An 18,288-nucleotide genomic window follows, 5' to 3' on the forward strand; every position below is an offset into this window, starting at 1 on the left:
GTATAGCTTGTCAAATGGTCTCCTAATTCCTTCCTGCTGCAGGACACATAAGGCCTAGATGCATTTGCATCAAGTCAATTCAAATGTGTGAAAAATCCCATCACTTTCAACAATGCAGAGTTGTTCTGAAGACTTTCAGCCAGCAATCAAAACTTGATTAGCGTTCAAGAAAGGCTGAGTGTTAACGACTGTGGCAAAACCATAAGGCAAGTGCACCCATATAATGGGTCCTGGCAAAATACATGTCTCATATCTGCTCTTTCTAACAGCAGACAACAAGATGCGTGTGGCACTGCCTGCCAATGATTTCTCTTGCTGCTAAAGACTATGAACGGACAAGGTTTTAATCTGCTACTATTGTCACTATCGGTACCCTCACAAAGGCACTGACTTGGATGCTGTAATTGGTAAGTGCTATTTGTTGGGGTAGTTTCAAGTGACCTGTGCTACAAGAGAATGTTGTCTTTTGGAATTCAGAGTGGCATCTGCATGCCTTGCTTATTAAATTTCAATCTAAAGCACATTAAGATCACTTCAAACAGGAGCATTGATTTGTCCTTTGTTCATAAGTGCTTCTCTTTGGGGTAGTTTTAATAAGGACAAGAACAACAAGCAAGACTGAACCCATTTTGTATGGAATTGCATTGTTTACTATTACCTTTTTGTTCTTTGCTAATTTTACATCTTCTCGTCTTGATATTCCAACAAGTTGGAGTAACATGGGGACACTCCTTTGCATCTTCCTCATTTTTAATTTCTTTGCCCTTGTGATAGAAAACCAGTTGACATCAACTCTAACTTTAGCATCTTTCTTTTAAGCAAAGTAGAAAGTGCTATCAAGTTGGGGTAGATGTTTGCTGACTTAGTCACCTCTGTCCACCACGATTCTGTTCCATTTGTACTCCTCTTCTATCCAATTTTAAATCCTGGATTTTCCTTTGTTGGTGAAGACTTTAAACAGACAAGATTTTAGTCTGCCACCATTGTCTCTATCGGTACCCTCACAAAAGCACTGACTTTGATGCTGTATTTGGTAAGTGCTATTTGTTGGGGTAGTTTCAAGTGACAGGTGCTACAAGAGAGTGTTGTCTTTTGGAATTTACAGTGACATCTGCATCTAAAACACATTAAGATCACTTCAAACAGGAGCATTGATTTGTCCTTTGTTCATAAGTGCTTCTCTTTGGGGTAGTTTTAATAAGGACAAGAACAACAAGCAAGACTGAACCCATTTTGTATGGAATTGCATTGCTTACTATTACCTTTTTGTTCTTTGCTAATTTTACATCTTCTCGTCTTGATATTCCAACACGTTGGAGTAACATGGGGAAACTCCTTTGCATCTGCCTCATTTTTAATTGATAGAAACCAGTTGAGGTCAACTCTAACTTTAGCATCTTTCTTTTAAGCAAAGTAGAAAGTGCTATCAAGTTGGGGTAGATGTTTGCTGACTAAGTCACCTCTGTCCACCATGATTCTGTTCCATTTGTACTCCTCTTCTATCCAATTTTAAATCCTGGATTTTCCTTTGCTGGTGAAGACTTTAAACTGACAAGATTTTAGTCTGCCACCATTGTCTCTATCGGTACCCTCACAAAAGCACTGACTTTGATGCTGTATTTGGTAAGTGCTATTTGTTGGGGTAGTTTCAAGTGACCTGTGCTACAAGAGAGTGTTGTCTTTTGGAATTTACAGTGACATCTGCATCTAAAACACATTAAGATCACTTCAAACAGGAGCATTGATTTGTCCTTTGTTCATAAGTGCTTCTCTTTGGGGTAGTTTTAATAAGGACAAGAACAACAAGCAAGACTGAACCCATTTTGTATGGAATTGCATTGTTTACTATTACCTTTTTGTTCTTTGCTAATTTTACATCTTCTCGTCTTGATATTCCAACAAGTTGGAGTAACATGGGGACACTCCTTTGCATCTGCCTCATTTTTAATTTCTTTGCCCTTGTGATAGAAAACCAGTTGAGGTCAACTCTAACTTTAGCATCTTTCTTTTAAGCAAAGTAGAAAGTGCTATCAAGTTGGGGTAGATGTTTGCTGACTAAGTCACCTCTGTCCACCATGATTCTGTTCCATTTGTACTCCTCTTCTATCCATCTTTAAATCCTGGATTTTCCTTTGCTGGTGAAGACTTTAAACTGACAAGATTTTAGTCTGCCACCATTGTCTCTATCGGTACCCTCACAAAAGCACTGACTTTGATGCTGTATTTGGTAAGTGCTATTTGTTGGGGTAGTTTCAAGTGACCTGTGCTACAAGAGAGTGTTGTCTTTTGGAATTTACAGTGACATCTGCATCTAAAACACATTAAGATCACTTCAAACAGGAGCATTGATTTGTCCTTTGTTCATAAGTGCATCTCTTTGGGGTAGTTTTAATAAGGACAAGAACAACAAGCAAGACTGAACCCATTTTGTAAGGAATTGCATTGTTTACTATTACCTTTTTGTTCTTTGCTAATTTTACATCTTCTTGTCTTGATATTCCAACAAGTTGGAGTAACATGGGGACACTCCTTTGCATCTGCCTCATTTTTAATTGATAGAAAAGCAGTTGACATCAACTCTAACTTTAGCATCTTTCTTTTAAGCAAAGTAAAAAGTGCTATCAAGTTGGGGTAGATGTTTGCTGACTTAGTCACCTCTGCCCACCAAGATTCTGTTCTTTTTGTAGTCCTATTCTATTCAATTTTTAATTGCAACCTAGTAATGTTTGGAAAGAGAGGCAATCGTAATTCTGTTTTAGAATAACTGTTTCTCATTTGGCCAGTGTTGTCCCTGTTTTTATTTTTATATTATGGTTTTGTCCATCATGCACTTCTACCACTTGCATCCAAACAGCAGCATACACACAGTAAACACTAGAGGGTGTGAGTTTGCATGAGAGTGCTCCCGTTGTTTACTGGTTTTGCACCTGGAATTGGTATAGCTTGTCAAATGGTCTCCTAATTCCTTCCTGCTGCAGGACACATAAAGCCTAGATGCATTTGCATCAAGTCAATTCAAATGTGTGAAAAATCCCATCACTTTCAACAATGCAGAGTTGTTCTGAAGACTTTCAGCCAGCAATCAAAACTTGATTAGCGTTCAAGAAAGGCTGAGTGTTAACGACTGTGGCAAAACCATAAGGCAAGTGCACCCTTATAATGGGTCCTGGCAAAGTACATGTCTCATATCTGCTCTTTCTAACAGCAGACAACAAGATGCGTGTGGCACTGCCTGCCAATGATTTCTCTGGCTGCTAAAGACTATGAACGGACAAGGTTTTAATCTGCTACTATTGTCACTATCGGTACCCTCACAAAGGCACTAACTTGGATGCTGTAATTGGTAAGTACTATTTGTTGGGGTAGTTTCAAGTGACCTGTGCTACAAGAGAATGTTGTCTTTTGGAATTCAGAGTGGCATCTGCATGCCTTGCTTATTAAATTTCAATCTAAAGCACATTAAGATCACTTCAAACAGGAGCATTGATTTGTCCTTTGTTCATAAGTGCTTCTCTTTGGGGTAGTTTTAATAAGGACAAGAACAACAAGCAAGACTGAACCCATTTTGTATGGAATTGCATTGCTTACTATTACCTTTTTGTTCTTTGCTAATTTTACATCTTCTCGTCTTGATATTCCAACACGTTGGAGTAACATGGGGAAACTCCTTTGCATCTGCCTCATTTTTAATTGATAGAAACCAGTTGAGGTCAACTCTAACTTTAGCATCTTTCTTTTAAGCAAAGTAGAAAGTGCTATCAAGTTGGGGTAGATGTTTGCTGACTTAGTCACCTCTGCCCACCAAGATTCTGTTCTTTTTGTAGTCCTATTCTATTCAGTTTTTAATTGCAACCTAGTAATGTGTGGAAAGAGAAGCAATCGTAATTTTGTTTTAGAATAACTGTTTCTAATTTGGCCAGTGTTGTCCCTGTTTTTATTTTTATATTATGGTTTTGTCCATCATGCACTTCTACCACTTGCATCCAAACAGCAGCATACACACTGTAAACACTAGAGGGTGTAAGTTTGCATGAGAGTGCTCCCGTTGTTTACTGCTTTTGCACCTGGAATTGGTATAGCTTGTCAAATGGTCTCCTAATTCCTTCCTGCTGCAGGACACATAAGGCCTAGATGCATTTGCATCAAGTCAATTCAAATGTGTGAAAAATCCCATCACTTTCAACAATGCAGAGTTGTTCTGAAGACTTTCAGCCAGCAATCAAAACTTGATTAGCGTTCAAGAAAGGCTGAGTGTTAACGACTGTGGCAAAACCATAAGGCAAGTGCACCCATATAATGGGTCCTGGCAAAATACATGTCTCATATCTGCTCTTTCTAACAGCAGACAACAAGATGCGTGTGGCACTGCCTGCCAATGATTTCTCTTGCTGCTAAAGACTATGAACGGACAAGGTTTTAATCTGCTACTATTGTCACTATCGGTACCCTCACAAAGGCACTGACTTGGATGCTGTAATTGGTAAGTGCTATTTGTTGGGGTAGTTTCAAGTGACCTGTGCTACAAGAGAATGTTGTCTTTTGGAATTCAGAGTGGCATCTGCATGCCTTGCTTATTAAATTTCAATCTAAAGCACATTAAGATCACTTCAAACAGGAGCATTGATTTGTCCTTTGTTCATAAGTGCTTCTCTTTGGGGTAGTTTTAATAAGGACAAGAACAACAAGCAAGACTGAACCCATTTTGTATGGAATTGCATTGTTTACTATTACCTTTTTGTTCTTTGCTAATTTTACATCTTCTCGTCTTGATATTCCAACAAGTTGGAGTAACATGGGGACACTCCTTTGCATCTTCCTCATTTTTAATTTCTTTGCCCTTGTGATAGAAAACCAGTTGACATCAACTCTAACTTTAGCATCTTTCTTTTAAGCAAAGTAGAAAGTGCTATCAAGTTGGGGTAGATGTTTGCTGACTTAGTCACCTCTGTCCACCACGATTCTGTTCCATTTGTACTCCTCTTCTATCCAATTTTAAATCCTGGATTTTCCTTTGTTGGTGAAGACTTTAAACAGACAAGATTTTAGTCTGCCACCATTGTCTCTATCGGTACCCTCACAAAAGCACTGACTTTGATGCTGTATTTGGTAAGTGCTATTTGTTGGGGTAGTTTCAAGTGACAGGTGCTACAAGAGAGTGTTGTCTTTTGGAATTTACAGTGACATCTGCATCTAAAACACATTAAGATCACTTCAAACAGGAGCATTGATTTGTCCTTTGTTCATAAGTGCTTCTCTTTGGGGTAGTTTTAATAAGGACAAGAACAACAAGCAAGACTGAACCCATTTTGTATGGAATTGCATTGCTTACTATTACCTTTTTGTTCTTTGCTAATTTTACATCTTCTCGTCTTGATATTCCAACACGTTGGAGTAACATGGGGAAACTCCTTTGCATCTGCCTCATTTTTAATTGATAGAAACCAGTTGAGGTCAACTCTAACTTTAGCATCTTTCTTTTAAGCAAAGTAGAAAGTGCTATCAAGTTGGGGTAGATGTTTGCTGACTTAGTCACCTCTGTCCACCATGATTCTGTTCCATTTGTACTCCTCTTCTATCCAATTTTAAATCCTGGATTTTCCTTTGCTGGTGAAGACTTTAAACTGACAAGATTTTAGTCTGCCACCATTGTCTCTATCGGTACCCTCACAAAAGCACTGACTTTGATGCTGTATTTGGTAAGTGCTATTTGTTGGGGTAGTTTCAAGTGACCTGTGCTACAAGAGAGTGTTGTCTTTTGGAATTTACAGTGACATCTGCATCTAAAACACATTAAGATCACTTCAAACAGGAGCATTGATTTGTCCTTTGTTCATAAGTGCTTCTCTTTGGGGTAGTTTTAATAAGGACAAGAACAACAAGCAAGACTGAACCCATTTTGTATGGAATTGCATTGTTTACTATTACCTTTTTGTTCTTTGCTAATTTTACATCTTCTCGTCTTGATATTCCAACAAGTTGGAGTAACATGGGGACACTCCTTTGCATCTGCCTCATTTTTAATTTCTTTGCCCTTGTGATAGAAAACCAGTTGAGGTCAACTCTAACTTTAGCATCTTTCTTTTAAGCAAAGTAGAAAGTGCTATCAAGTTGGGGTAGATGTTTGCTGACTAAGTCACCTCTGTCCACCATGATTCTGTTCCATTTGTACTCCTCTTCTATCCAATTTTAAATCCTGGATTTTCCTTTGCTGGTGAAGACTTTAAACTGACAAGATTTTAGTCTGCCACCATTGTCTCTATCGGTACCCTCACAAAAGCACTGACTTTGATGCTGTATTTGGTAAGTGCTATTTGTTGGGGTAGTTTCAAGTGACCTGTGCTACAAGAGAGTGTTGTCTTTTGGAATTTACAGTGACATCTGCATCTAAAACACATTAAGATCACTTCAAACAGGAGCATTGATTTGTCCTTTGTTCATAAGTGCTTCTCTTTGGGGTAGTTTTAATAAGGACAAGAACAACAAGCAAGACTGAACCCATTTTGTAAGGAATTGCATTGTTTACTATTACCTTTTTGTTCTTTGCTAATTTTACATCTTCTTGTCTTGATATTCCAACAAGTTGGAGTAACATGGGGACACTCCTTTGCATCTGCCTCATTTTTAATTGATAGAAAAGCAGTTGACATCAACTCTAACTTTAGCATCTTTCTTTTAAGCAAAGTAAAAAGTGCTATCAAGTTGGGGTAGATGTTTGCTGACTTAGTCACCTCTGCCCACCAAGATTCTGTTCTTTTTGTAGTCCTATTCTATTCAATTTTTAATTGCAACCTAGTAATGTTTGGAAAGAGAGGCAATCGTAATTCTGTTTTAGAATAACTGTTTCTCATTTGGCCAGTGTTGTCCCTGTTTTTATTTTTATATTATGGTTTTGTCCATCATGCACTTCTACCACTTGCATCCAAACAGCAGCATACACACAGTAAACACTAGAGGGTGTGAGTTTGCATGAGAGTGCTCCCGTTGTTTACTGGTTTTGCACCTGGAATTGGTATAGCTTGTCAAATGGTCTCCTAATTCCTTCCTGCTGCAGGACACATAAAGCCTAGATGCATTTGCATCAAGTCAATTCAAATGTGTGAAAAATCCCATCACTTTCAACAATGCAGAGTTGTTCTGAAGACTTTCAGCCAGCAATCAAAACTTGATTAGCGTTCAAGAAAGGCTGAGTGTTAACGACTGTGGCAAAACCATAAGGCAAGTGCACCCTTATAATGGGTCCTGGCAAAGTACATGTCTCATATCTGCTCTTTCTAACAGCAGACAACAAGATGCGTGTGGCACTGCCTGCCAATGATTTCTCTGGCTGCTAAAGACTATGAACGGACAAGGTTTTAATCTGCTACTATTGTCACTATCGGTACCCTCACAAAGGCACTAACTTGGATGCTGTAATTGGTAAGTACTATTTGTTGGGGTAGTTTCAAGTGACCTGTGCTACAAGAGAATGTTGTCTTTTGGAATTCAGAGTGGCATCTGCATGCCTTGCTTATTAAATTTCAATCTAAAGCACATTAAGATCACTTCAAACAGGAGCATTGATTTGTCCTTTGTTCATAAGTGCTTCTCTTTGGGGTAGTTTTAATAAGGACAAGAACAACAAGCAAGACTGAACCCATTTTGTATGGAATTGCATTGCTTACTATTACCTTTTTGTTCTTTGCTAATTTTACATCTTCTCGTCTTGATATTCCAACACGTTGGAGTAACATGGGGAAACTCCTTTGCATCTGCCTCATTTTTAATTGATAGAAACCAGTTGAGGTCAACTCTAACTTTAGCATCTTTCTTTTAAGCAAAGTAGAAAGTGCTATCAAGTTGGGGTAGATGTTTGCTGACTTAGTCACCTCTGCCCACCAAGATTCTGTTCTTTTTGTAGTCCTATTCTATTCAGTTTTTAATTGCAACCTAGTAATGTGTGGAAAGAGAAGCAATCGTAATTTTGTTTTAGAATAACTGTTTCTCATTTGGCCAGTGTTGTCCCTGTTTTTATTTTTATATTATGGTTTTGTCCATCATGCACTTCTACCACTTGCATCCAAACAGCAGCATACACACTGTAAACACTAGAGGGTGTAAGTTTGCATGAGAGTGCTCCCGTTGTTTACTGCTTTTGCACCTGGAATTGGTATAGCTTGTCAAATGGTCTCCTAATTCCTTCCTGCTGCAGGACACATAAGGCCTAGATGCATTTGCATCAAGTCAATTCAAATGTGTGAAAAATCCCATCACTTTCAACAATGCAGAGTTGTTCTGAAGACTTTCAGCCAGCAATCAAAACTTGATTAGCGTTCAAGAAAGGCTGAGTGTTAACGACTGTGGCAAAACCATAAGGCAAGTGCACCCATATAATGGGTCCTGGCAAAATACATGTCTCATATCTGCTCTTTCTAACAGCAGACAACAAGATGCGTGTGGCACTGCCTGCCAATGATTTCTCTTGCTGCTAAAGACTATGAACGGACAAGGTTTTAATCTGCTACTATTGTCACTATCGGTACCCTCACAAAGGCACTGACTTGGATGCTGTAATTGGTAAGTGCTATTTGTTGGGGTAGTTTCAAGTGACCTGTGCTACAAGAGAATGTTGTCTTTTGGAATTCAGAGTGGCATCTGCATGCCTTGCTTATTAAATTTCAATCTAAAGCACATTAAGATCACTTCAAACAGGAGCATTGATTTGTCCTTTGTTCATAAGTGCTTCTCTTTGGGGTAGTTTTAATAAGGACAAGAACAACAAGCAAGACTGAACCCATTTTGTATGGAATTGCATTGTTTACTATTACCTTTTTGTTCTTTGCTAATTTTACATCTTCTCGTCTTGATATTCCAACAAGTTGGAGTAACATGGGGACACTCCTTTGCATCTTCCTCATTTTTAATTTCTTTGCCCTTGTGATAGAAAACCAGTTGACATCAACTCTAACTTTAGCATCTTTCTTTTAAGCAAAGTAGAAAGTGCTATCAAGTTGGGGTAGATGTTTGCTGACTTAGTCACCTCTGTCCACCATGATTCTGTTCCATTTGTACTCCTCTTCTATCCAATTTTAAATCCTGGATTTTCCTTTGTTGGTGAAGACTTTAAACAGACAAGATTTTAGTCTGCCACCATTGTCTCTATCGGTACCCTCACAAAAGCACTGACTTTGATGCTGTATTTGGTAAGTGCTATTTGTTGGGGTAGTTTCAAGTGACAGGTGCTACAAGAGAGTGTTGTCTTTTGGAATTTACAGTGACATCTGCATCTAAAACACATTAAGATCACTTCAAACAGGAGCATTGATTTGTCCTTTGTTCATAAGTGCTTCTCTTTGGGGTAGTTTTAATAAGGACAAGAACAACAAGCAAGACTGAACCCATTTTGTATGGAATTGCATTGCTTACTATTACCTTTTTGTTCTTTGCTAATTTTACATCTTCTCGTCTTGATATTCCAACACGTTGGAGTAACATGGGGAAACTCCTTTGCATCTGCCTCATTTTTAATTGATAGAAACCAGTTGAGGTCAACTCTAACTTTAGCATCTTTCTTTTAAGCAAAGTAGAAAGTGCTATCAAGTTGGGGTAGATGTTTGCTGACTTAGTCACCTCTGTCCACCATGATTCTGTTCCATTTGTACTCCTCTTCTATCCAATTTTAAATCCTGGATTTTCCTTTGCTGGTGAAGACTTTAAACTGACAAGATTTTAGTCTGCCACCATTGTCTCTATCGGTACCCTCACAAAAGCACTGACTTTGATGCTGTATTTGGTAAGTGCTATTTGTTGGGGTAGTTTCAAGTGACCTGTGCTACAAGAGAGTGTTGTCTTTTGGAATTTACAGTGACATCTGCATCTAAAACACATTAAGATCACTTCAAACAGGAGCATTGATTTGTCCTTTGTTCATAAGTGCTTCTCTTTGGGGTAGTTTTAATAAGGACAAGAACAACAAGCAAGACTGAACCCATTTTGTATGGAATTGCATTGTTTACTATTACCTTTTTGTTCTTTGCTAATTTTACATCTTCTCGTCTTGATATTCCAACAAGTTGGAGTAACATGGGGACACTCCTTTGCATCTGCCTCATTTTTAATTTCTTTGCCCTTGTGATAGAAAACCAGTTGAGGTCAACTCTAACTTTAGCATCTTTCTTTTAAGCAAAGTAGAAAGTGCTATCAAGTTGGGGTAGATGTTTGCTGACTAAGTCACCTCTGTCCACCATGATTCTGTTCCATTTGTACTCCTCTTCTATCCAATTTTAAATCCTGGATTTTCCTTTGCTGGTGAAGACTTTAAACTGACAAGATTTTAGTCTGCCACCATTGTCTCTATCGGTACCCTCACAAAAGCACTGACTTTGATGCTGTATTTGGTAAGTGCTATTTGTTGGGGTAGTTTCAAGTGACCTGTGCTACAAGAGAGTGTTGTCTTTTGGAATTTACAGTGACATCTGCATCTAAAACACATTAAGATCACTTCAAACAGGAGCATTGATTTGTCCTTTGTTCATAAGTGCTTCTCTTTGGGGTAGTTTTAATAAGGACAAGAACAACAAGCAAGACTGAACCCATTTTGTAAGGAATTGCATTGTTTACTATTACCTTTTTGTTCTTTGCTAATTTTACATCTTCTTGTCTTGATATTCCAACAAGTTGGAGTAACATGGGGACACTCCTTTGCATCTGCCTCATTTTTAATTGATAGAAAAGCAGTTGACATCAACTCTAACTTTAGCATCTTTCTTTTAAGCAAAGTAAAAAGTGCTATCAAGTTGGGGTAGATGTTTGCTGACTTAGTCACCTCTGCCCACCAAGATTCTGTTCTTTTTGTAGTCCTATTCTATTCAATTTTTAATTGCAACCTAGTAATGTTTGGAAAGAGAGGCAATCGTAATTCTGTTTTAGAATAACTGTTTCTCATTTGGCCAGTGTTGTCCCTGTTTTTATTTTTATATTATGGTTTTGTCCATCATGCACTTCTACCACTTGCATCCAAACAGCAGCATACACACAGTAAACACTAGAGGGTGTGAGTTTGCATGAGAGTGCTCCCGTTGTTTACTGGTTTTGCACCTGGAATTGGTATAGCTTGTCAAATGGTCTCCTAATTCCTTCCTGCTGCAGGACACATAAAGCCTAGATGCATTTGCATCAAGTCAATTCAAATGTGTGAAAAATCCCATCACTTTCAACAATGCAGAGTTGTTCTGAAGACTTTCAGCCAGCAATCAAAACTTGATTAGCGTTCAAGAAAGGCTGAGTGTTAACGACTGTGGCAAAACCATAAGGCAAGTGCACCCTTATAATGGGTCCTGGCAAAGTACATGTCTCATATCTGCTCTTTCTAACAGCAGACAACAAGATGCGTGTGGCACTGCCTGCCAATGATTTCTCTGGCTGCTAAAGACTATGAACGGACAAGGTTTTAATCTGCTACTATTGTCACTATCGGTACCCTCACAAAGGCACTAACTTGGATGCTGTAATTGGTAAGTACTATTTGTTGGGGTAGTTTCAAGTGACCTGTGCTACAAGAGAATGTTGTCTTTTGGAATTCAGAGTGGCATCTGCATGCCTTGCTTATTAAATTTCAATCTAAAGCACATTAAGATCACTTCAAACAGGAGCATTGATTTGTCCTTTGTTCATAAGTGCTTCTCTTTGGGGTAGTTTTAATAAGGACAAGAACAACAAGCAAGACTGAACCCATTTTGTATGGAATTGCATTGCTTACTATTACCTTTTTGTTCTTTGCTAATTTTACATCTTCTCGTCTTGATATTCCAACACGTTGGAGTAACATGGGGAAACTCCTTTGCATCTGCCTCATTTTTAATTGATAGAAACCAGTTGAGGTCAACTCTAACTTTAGCATCTTTCTTTTAAGCAAAGTAGAAAGTGCTATCAAGTTGGGGTAGATGTTTGCTGACTTAGTCACCTCTGCCCACCAAGATTCTGTTCTTTTTGTAGTCCTATTCTATTCAGTTTTTAATTGCAACCTAGTAATGTGTGGAAAGAGAAGCAATCGTAATTTTGTTTTAGAATAACTGTTTCTCATTTGGCCAGTGTTGTCCCTGTTTTTATTTTTATATTATGGTTTTGTCCATCATGCACTTCTACCACTTGCATCCAAACAGCAGCATACACACTGTAAACACTAGAGGGTGTAAGTTTGCATGAGAGTGCTCCCGTTGTTTACTGCTTTTGCACCTGGAATTGGTATAGCTTGTCAAATGGTCTCCTAATTCCTTCCTGCTGCAGGACACATAAGGCCTAGATGCATTTGCATCAAGTCAATTCAAATGTGTGAAAAATCCCATCACTTTCAACAATGCAGAGTTGTTCTGAAGACTTTCAGCCAGCAATCAAAACTTGATTAGCGTTCAAGAAAGGCTGAGTGTTAACGACTGTGGCAAAACCATAAGGCAAGTGCACCCATATAATGGGTCCTGGCAAAATACATGTCTCATATCTGCTCTTTCTAACAGCAGACAACAAGATGCGTGTGGCACTGCCTGCCAATGATTTCTCTTGCTGCTAAAGACTATGAACGGACAAGGTTTTAATCTGCTACTATTGTCACTATCGGTACCCTCACAAAGGCACTGACTTGGATGCTGTAATTGGTAAGTGCTATTTGTTGGGGTAGTTTCAAGTGACCTGTGCTACAAGAGAATGTTGTCTTTTGGAATTCAGAGTGGCATCTGCATGCCTTGCTTATTAAATTTCAATCTAAAGCACATTAAGATCACTTCAAACAGGAGCATTGATTTGTCCTTTGTTCATAAGTGCTTCTCTTTGGGGTAGTTTTAATAAGGACAAGAACAACAAGCAAGACTGAACCCATTTTGTATGGAATTGCATTGTTTACTATTACCTTTTTGTTCTTTGCTAATTTTACATCTTCTCGTCTTGATATTCCAACAAGTTGGAGTAACATGGGGACACTCCTTTGCATCTGCCTCATTTTTAATTGATAGAAACCAGTTGAGGTCAACTCTAACTTTAGCATCTTTCTTTTAAGCAAAGTAGAAAGTGCTATCAAGTTGGGGTAGATGTTTGCTGACTTAGTCACCTCTGCCCACCAAGATTCTGTTCTTTTTGTAGTCCTATTCTATTCAGTTTTTAATTGCAACCTAGTAATGTGTGGAATGAGAAGCAATCGTAATTCTGTTTTAGAATAACTGTTTCTCATTTGGCCAGTGTTGTCCCTGTTTTTATTTTTATATTATGGTTTTGTCCATCATGCACTTCTACCACTTGCATCCAAACAGCAGCATACACACTGTAAACACTAGAGGGTGTAAGTTTGCATGAGAGTGCTCCCGTTGTTTACTGCTTTTGCACCTGGAATTGGTATAGCTTGTCAAATGGTCTCCTAATTCCTTCCTGCTGCAGGACACATAAGGCCTAGATGCATTTGCATCAAGTCAATTCAAATGTGTGAAAAATCCCATCACTTTCAACAATGCAGAGTTGTTCTGAAGACTTTCAGCCAGCAATCAAAACTTGATTAGCGTTCAAGAAAGGCTGAGTGTTAACGACTGTGGCAAAACCATAAGGCAAGTGCACCCTTATAATGGGTCCTGGCAAAATACATGTCTCATATCTGCTCTTTCTAACAGCAGACAACAAGATGCGTGTGGCACTGCCTGTTAATGATTTCTCTTGCTGCTAAAGACTATGAACGGACAAGGTTTTAATCTGCTACTATTGTCACCATCGGTACCCTCACAAAGGCACTGACTTGGATGCTGTAATTGGTAAGTGCTATTTGTTGGGGTAGTTTCAAGTGACCTGTGCTACAAGAGAATGTTGTCTTTTGGAATTCAGAGTGGCATCTGCATGCCTTGCTTATTAAATTTCAATCTAAAGCACATTAAGATCACTTCAAACAGGAGCATTGATTTGTCCTTTGTTCATAAGTGCTTCTCTTTGGGGTAGTTTTAATAAGGACAAGAACAACAAGCAAGACTGAACCCATTTTGTATGGAATTGCATTGCTTACTATTACCTTTTTGTTTTTTGCTAATTTTACATCTTCTCGTCTTGATATTCCAACACGTTGGAGTAACATGGGGAAACTCCTTTGCATCTTCCTCATTTTTAATTTCTTTGCCCTTGTGATAGAAAACCAGTTGACATCAACTCTAACTTTAGCATCTTTCTTTTAAGCAGAGCAGAAAGTGCTATCAAGTTGGGGTAGATGTTTGCTGACTAAGTCACCTCTGTCCACCATGATTCTGTTCCATTTGTACTCCTCTTCTGTCCAATTTCAAATCCTGGATTTTCCTTTGTTGGTGAAGACTTTAAACAGACAAGAATTTAGTCTGCCACCATTGTCTCTATCGGTACCCTCACAAAAGCACTGACTTTGATGCTGTATTTGGTAAGTGCTATTTGTTGGGGTAGTTTCAAGTGACATGTGCTACAAGAGAGTGTTGTCTTTTGGAATTTACAGTGACATCTGCATCTAAAACACATTAAGATCACTTCAAACAGGAGCATTGATTTGTCATTTGTTCATAAGTGCTTCTCTTTGGGGTAGTTTTAATAAGGACAAGAACAACAAGCAAGACTGAACCCATTTTGTATGGAATTGCATTGCTTACTATAACCTTTTTGTTTTTTGCTAATTTTACATCTTCTCGTCTTGATATTCCAACACGTTGGAGTAACATGGGGAAACTCCTTTGCATCTGCCTCATTTTTAATTGATAGAAACCAGTTGACATCAACTCTAACTTTAGCATCTTTCTTTTAAGCAAAGTAGAAAGTGCTATCAAGTTGGGGTAGATGTTTGCTGACTTAGTCACCTCTGCCCACCAAGATTCTGTTCTTTTTGTAGTCCTATTCTATTCAATTTTTAATTGCAACCTAGTAATGTTTGGAAAGAGAGGCAATCGTAATTCTGTTTTAGAATAACTGTTTCTCATTTGGCCAGTGTTGTCCCTGTTTTTATTTTTATATTATGGTTTTGTCCATCATGCACTTCTACCACTTGCATCCAAACAGCAGCATACACACAGTAAACACTAGAGGGTGTGAGTTTGCATGAGAGTGCTCCCGTTGTTTACTGGTTTTGCACCTGGAATTGGTATAGCTTGTCAAATGGTCTCCTAATTCCTTCCTGCTGCAGGACACATAAAGCCTAGATGCATTTGCATCAAGTCAATTCAAATGTGTGAAAAATCCCATCACTTTCAACAATGCAGAGTTGTTCTGAAGACTTTCAGCCAGCAATCAAAACTTGATTAGCGTTCAAGAAAGGCTGAGTGTTAACGACTGTGGCAAAACCATAAGGCAAGTGCACCCTTATAATGGGTCCTGGCAAAGTACATGTCTCATATCTGCTCTTTCTAACAGCAGACAACAAGATGCGTGTGGCACTGCCTGCCAATGATTTCTCTTGCTGCTAAAGACTATGAACGGACAAGGTTTTAATCTGCTACTATTGTCACTATCGGTACCCTCACAAAGGCACTGACTTGGATGCTGTAATTGGTAAGTGCTATTTGTTGGGGTAGTTTCAAGTGACCTGTGCTACAAGAGAATGTTGTCTTTTGGAATTCAGAGTGGCATCTGCATGCCTTGCTTATTAAATTTCAATCTAAAGCACATTAAGATCACTTCAAACAGGAGCATTGATTTGTCCTTTGTTCATAAGTGCTTCTCTTTGGGGTAGTTTTAATAAGGACAAGAACAACAAGCAAGACTGAACCCATTTTGTATGGAATTGCATTGTTTACTATTACCTTTTTGTTCTTTGCTAATTTTACATCTTCTCGTCTTGATATTCCAACAAGTTGGAGTAACATGGGGACACTCCTTTGCATCTTCCTCATTTTTAATTTCTTTGCCCTTGTGATAGAAAACCAGTTGACGTCAACTCTAACTTTAGCATCTTTCTTTTAAGCAGAGTAGAAAGTGCTATCAAGTTGGGGTAGATGTTTGCTGACTTAGTCACCTCTGTCCACCACGATTCTGTTCCATTTGTACTCCTCTTCTATCCAATTTTAAATCCTGGATTTTCCTTTGTTGGTGAAGACTTTAAACAGACAAGATTTTAGTCTGCCACCATTGTCTCTATCGGTACCCTCACAAAAGCACTGACTTTGATGCTGTATTTGGTAAGTGCTATTTGTTGGGGTAGTTTCAAGTGACCTGTGCTACAAGAGAGTGTTGTCTTTTGGAATTTACAGTGACATCTGCATCTAAAACACATTAAGATCACTTCAAACAGGAGCATTGATTTGTCCTTTGTTCATAAGTGCTTCTCTTTGGGGTAGTTTTAATAAGGACAAGAACGACAAGCAAGACTGAACCCATTTTGTATGGAATTGCATTGTTTACTATTACCTTTTTGTTCTTTGCTAATTTTACATCTTCTCGTCTTGATATTCCAACAAGTTGGAGTAACATGGGGACACTCCTTTGCATCTGCCTCATTTTTAATTTCTTTGCCCTTGTGATAGAAAACCAGTTGAGGTCAACTCTAACTTTAGCATCTTTCTTTTAAGCAAAGTAGAAAGTGCTATCAAGTTGGGGTAGATGTTTGCTGACTAAGTCACCTCTGTCCACCATGATTCTGTTCCATTTGTACTCCTCTTCTATCCAATTTCAAATCCTGGATTTTCCTTTGTTGGTAAAGACTTTAAACAGACAAGAATTTAGTCTGCCACCATTGTCTCTATCGGTACCCTCACAAAAGCACTGACTTTGATGCTGTATTTGGTAAGTGCTATTTGTTGGGGTAGTTTCAAGTGACATGTGCTACAAGAGAGTGTTGTCTTTTGGAATTTACAGTGACATCTGCATCTAAAACACATTAAGATCACTTCAAACAGGAGCATTGATTTGTCCTTTGTTCATAAGTGCTTCTCTTTGGGGTAGTTTTAATAAGGACAAGAACAACAAGCAAGACTGAACCCATTTTGTATGGAATTGCATTGCTTACTATTACCTTTTTGTTTTTTGCTAATTTTACATCTTCTCGTCTTGATATTCCAACACGTTGGAGTAACATGGGGAAACTCCTTTGCATCTGCCTCATTTTTAATTGATAGAAACCAGTTGAGGTCAACTCTAACTTTAGCATCTTTCTTTTAAGCAAAGTAGAAAGTGCTATCAAGTTGGGGTAGATGTTTGCTGACTAAGTCACCTCTGTCCACCATGATTCTGTTCCATTTGTACTCCTCTTCTATCCAATTTTAAATCCTGGATTTTCCTTTGCTGGTGAAGACTTTAAACTGACAAGATTTTAGTCTGCCACCATTGTCTCTATCAGTACCCTCACAAAAGCACTGACTTTGATGCTGTATTTGGTAAGTGCTATTTGTTGGGGTAGTTTCAAGTGACCTGTGCTACAAGAGAGTGTTGTCTTTTGGAATTTACAGTGACATCTGCATCTAAAACACATTAAGATCACTTCAAACAGGAGCATTGATTTGTCCTTTGTTCATAAGTGCTTCTCTTTGGGGTAGTTTTAATAAGGACAAGAACAACAAGCAAGACTGAACCTATTTTGTATGGAATTGCATTGTTTACTATTACCTTTTTGTTCTTTGCTAATTTTACATCTTCTCGTCTTGATATTCCAACAAGTTGGAGTAACATGGGGACACTCCTTTGCATCTGCCTCATTTTTAATTGATAGAAACCAGTTGAGGTCAACTCTAACTTTAGCATCTTTCTTTTAAGCAAAGTAGAAAGTGCTATCAAGTTGGGGTAGATGTTTGCTGACTTAGTCACCTCTGCCCACCAAGATTCTGTTCTTTTTGTAGTCCTATTCTATTCAGTTTTTAATTGCAACCTAGTAATGTGTGGAATGAGAAGCAATCGTAATTCTGTTTTAGAATAACTGTTTCTCATTTGGCCAGTGTTGTCCCTGTTTTTATTTTTATATTATGGTTTTGTCCATCATGCACTTCTACCACTTGCATCCAAACAGCAGCATACACACTGTAAACACTAGAGGGTGTAAGTTTGCATGAGAGTGCTCCCGTTGTTTACTGCTTTTGCACCTGGAATTGGTATAGCTTGTCAAATGGTCTCCTAATTCCTTCCTGCTGCAGGACACATAAGGCCTAGATGCATTTGCATCAAGTCAATTCAAATGTGTGAAAAATCCCATCACTTTCAACAATGCAGAGTTGTTCTGAAGACTTTCAGCCAGCAATCAAAACTTGATTAGCGTTCAAGAAAGGCTGAGTGTTAACGACTGTGGCAAAACCATAAGGCAAGTGCACCCTTATAATGGGTCCTGGCAAAATACATGTCTCATATCTG

The 18,288-nt window shown here is 38.5% G+C and overlaps 33 non-coding genes across 33 annotated transcripts; all 33 read left to right on the top strand.

Moving 5' to 3' along the window:
- The first annotated feature begins 359 nt into the window (after positions 1–359).
- Positions 360–441, top strand: dre-mir-430a-2 (microRNA 430a-2). Its single transcript, NR_034231.1, has one exon. It is a non-coding gene; the product is annotated as a microRNA 430a-2 (primary transcript).
- Positions 442–522: 81 nt separating this feature from the next.
- mir430c-1 (microRNA 430c-1) lies at positions 523–595 on the top strand. The gene has a single exon (NR_045220.1). It is a non-coding gene; the product is annotated as a microRNA 430c-1 (primary transcript).
- A 184-nt stretch (positions 596–779) lies between these two features.
- On the top strand, positions 780–860 carry dre-mir-430b-5 (microRNA 430b-5). Its single transcript, NR_045253.1, has one exon. It is a non-coding gene; the product is annotated as a microRNA 430b-5 (primary transcript).
- Positions 861–985: 125 nt separating this feature from the next.
- Positions 986–1,067, top strand: dre-mir-430a-12 (microRNA 430a-12). Its single transcript, NR_034241.1, has one exon. It is a non-coding gene; the product is annotated as a microRNA 430a-12 (primary transcript).
- Positions 1,068–1,126: 59 nt separating this feature from the next.
- Positions 1,127–1,199, top strand: dre-mir-430c-16 (microRNA 430c-16). The gene has a single exon (NR_034225.2). It is a non-coding gene; the product is annotated as a microRNA 430c-16 (primary transcript).
- Positions 1,200–1,369: 170 nt separating this feature from the next.
- Positions 1,370–1,450, top strand: dre-mir-430b-3 (microRNA 430b-3). Its single transcript, NR_034255.1, has one exon. It is a non-coding gene; the product is annotated as a microRNA 430b-3 (primary transcript).
- A 125-nt stretch (positions 1,451–1,575) lies between these two features.
- Positions 1,576–1,657, top strand: dre-mir-430a-13 (microRNA 430a-13). Its single transcript, NR_034242.1, has one exon. It is a non-coding gene; the product is annotated as a microRNA 430a-13 (primary transcript).
- A 59-nt stretch (positions 1,658–1,716) lies between these two features.
- Positions 1,717–1,789, top strand: mir430c-4 (microRNA 430c-4). Its single transcript, NR_034213.2, has one exon. It is a non-coding gene; the product is annotated as a microRNA 430c-4 (primary transcript).
- A 184-nt stretch (positions 1,790–1,973) lies between these two features.
- Positions 1,974–2,054, top strand: dre-mir-430b-1 (microRNA 430b-1). Its single transcript, NR_039081.1, has one exon. It is a non-coding gene; the product is annotated as a microRNA 430b-1 (primary transcript).
- A 125-nt stretch (positions 2,055–2,179) lies between these two features.
- dre-mir-430a-14 (microRNA 430a-14) lies at positions 2,180–2,261 on the top strand. The gene has a single exon (NR_034243.1). It is a non-coding gene; the product is annotated as a microRNA 430a-14 (primary transcript).
- Positions 2,262–3,458: 1,197 nt separating this feature from the next.
- On the top strand, positions 3,459–3,531 carry mir430c-3 (microRNA 430c-3). Its single transcript, NR_045238.2, has one exon. It is a non-coding gene; the product is annotated as a microRNA 430c-3 (primary transcript).
- A 901-nt stretch (positions 3,532–4,432) lies between these two features.
- Positions 4,433–4,514, top strand: dre-mir-430a-3 (microRNA 430a-3). The gene has a single exon (NR_034232.1). It is a non-coding gene; the product is annotated as a microRNA 430a-3 (primary transcript).
- An 81-nt stretch (positions 4,515–4,595) lies between these two features.
- On the top strand, positions 4,596–4,668 carry dre-mir-430c-8 (microRNA 430c-8). Its single transcript, NR_045242.2, has one exon. It is a non-coding gene; the product is annotated as a microRNA 430c-8 (primary transcript).
- Positions 4,669–4,852: 184 nt separating this feature from the next.
- dre-mir-430b-17 (microRNA 430b-17) lies at positions 4,853–4,933 on the top strand. Its single transcript, NR_034268.1, has one exon. It is a non-coding gene; the product is annotated as a microRNA 430b-17 (primary transcript).
- Positions 4,934–5,058: 125 nt separating this feature from the next.
- dre-mir-430a-15 (microRNA 430a-15) lies at positions 5,059–5,140 on the top strand. Its single transcript, NR_034244.1, has one exon. It is a non-coding gene; the product is annotated as a microRNA 430a-15 (primary transcript).
- Positions 5,141–5,199: 59 nt separating this feature from the next.
- Positions 5,200–5,272, top strand: mir430c-5 (microRNA 430c-5). The gene has a single exon (NR_045239.2). It is a non-coding gene; the product is annotated as a microRNA 430c-5 (primary transcript).
- A 376-nt stretch (positions 5,273–5,648) lies between these two features.
- Positions 5,649–5,730, top strand: dre-mir-430a-4 (microRNA 430a-4). The gene has a single exon (NR_039280.1). It is a non-coding gene; the product is annotated as a microRNA 430a-4 (primary transcript).
- Positions 5,731–5,789: 59 nt separating this feature from the next.
- dre-mir-430c-7 (microRNA 430c-7) lies at positions 5,790–5,862 on the top strand. The gene has a single exon (NR_045241.1). It is a non-coding gene; the product is annotated as a microRNA 430c-7 (primary transcript).
- Positions 5,863–6,393: 531 nt separating this feature from the next.
- Positions 6,394–6,466, top strand: dre-mir-430c-14 (microRNA 430c-14). The gene has a single exon (NR_034223.2). It is a non-coding gene; the product is annotated as a microRNA 430c-14 (primary transcript).
- A 1,065-nt stretch (positions 6,467–7,531) lies between these two features.
- On the top strand, positions 7,532–7,604 carry dre-mir-430c-12 (microRNA 430c-12). The gene has a single exon (NR_034221.2). It is a non-coding gene; the product is annotated as a microRNA 430c-12 (primary transcript).
- Positions 7,605–8,505: 901 nt separating this feature from the next.
- On the top strand, positions 8,506–8,587 carry dre-mir-430a-7 (microRNA 430a-7). Its single transcript, NR_034236.2, has one exon. It is a non-coding gene; the product is annotated as a microRNA 430a-7 (primary transcript).
- An 81-nt stretch (positions 8,588–8,668) lies between these two features.
- Positions 8,669–8,741, top strand: mir430c-6 (microRNA 430c-6). The gene has a single exon (NR_045240.2). It is a non-coding gene; the product is annotated as a microRNA 430c-6 (primary transcript).
- A 184-nt stretch (positions 8,742–8,925) lies between these two features.
- On the top strand, positions 8,926–9,006 carry dre-mir-430b-16 (microRNA 430b-16). The gene has a single exon (NR_034267.1). It is a non-coding gene; the product is annotated as a microRNA 430b-16 (primary transcript).
- A 266-nt stretch (positions 9,007–9,272) lies between these two features.
- dre-mir-430c-17 (microRNA 430c-17) lies at positions 9,273–9,345 on the top strand. Its single transcript, NR_039273.1, has one exon. It is a non-coding gene; the product is annotated as a microRNA 430c-17 (primary transcript).
- A 517-nt stretch (positions 9,346–9,862) lies between these two features.
- Positions 9,863–9,935, top strand: dre-mir-430c-18 (microRNA 430c-18). The gene has a single exon (NR_039274.1). It is a non-coding gene; the product is annotated as a microRNA 430c-18 (primary transcript).
- A 531-nt stretch (positions 9,936–10,466) lies between these two features.
- dre-mir-430c-11 (microRNA 430c-11) lies at positions 10,467–10,539 on the top strand. Its single transcript, NR_034220.2, has one exon. It is a non-coding gene; the product is annotated as a microRNA 430c-11 (primary transcript).
- Positions 10,540–11,604: 1,065 nt separating this feature from the next.
- Positions 11,605–11,677, top strand: dre-mir-430c-9 (microRNA 430c-9). The gene has a single exon (NR_034218.2). It is a non-coding gene; the product is annotated as a microRNA 430c-9 (primary transcript).
- Positions 11,678–12,578: 901 nt separating this feature from the next.
- On the top strand, positions 12,579–12,660 carry dre-mir-430a-9 (microRNA 430a-9). Its single transcript, NR_045246.1, has one exon. It is a non-coding gene; the product is annotated as a microRNA 430a-9 (primary transcript).
- An 81-nt stretch (positions 12,661–12,741) lies between these two features.
- On the top strand, positions 12,742–12,814 carry dre-mir-430c-13 (microRNA 430c-13). Its single transcript, NR_034222.2, has one exon. It is a non-coding gene; the product is annotated as a microRNA 430c-13 (primary transcript).
- A 1,064-nt stretch (positions 12,815–13,878) lies between these two features.
- On the top strand, positions 13,879–13,951 carry dre-mir-430c-15 (microRNA 430c-15). Its single transcript, NR_034224.2, has one exon. It is a non-coding gene; the product is annotated as a microRNA 430c-15 (primary transcript).
- Positions 13,952–14,135: 184 nt separating this feature from the next.
- dre-mir-430b-4 (microRNA 430b-4) lies at positions 14,136–14,216 on the top strand. The gene has a single exon (NR_034256.1). It is a non-coding gene; the product is annotated as a microRNA 430b-4 (primary transcript).
- Positions 14,217–14,725: 509 nt separating this feature from the next.
- On the top strand, positions 14,726–14,806 carry mir430b-15 (microRNA 430b-15). The gene has a single exon (NR_034266.1). It is a non-coding gene; the product is annotated as a microRNA 430b-15 (primary transcript).
- A 650-nt stretch (positions 14,807–15,456) lies between these two features.
- dre-mir-430a-8 (microRNA 430a-8) lies at positions 15,457–15,538 on the top strand. The gene has a single exon (NR_039283.1). It is a non-coding gene; the product is annotated as a microRNA 430a-8 (primary transcript).
- Positions 15,539–18,288: the final 2,750 nt, after the last annotated feature.

This window comes from Danio rerio, chromosome 4, assembly GCF_049306965.1.
Source record: "Danio rerio strain Tuebingen ecotype United States chromosome 4, GRCz12tu, whole genome shotgun sequence".
Classification (NCBI taxonomy): domain Eukaryota; kingdom Metazoa; phylum Chordata; class Actinopteri; order Cypriniformes; family Danionidae; genus Danio; species Danio rerio.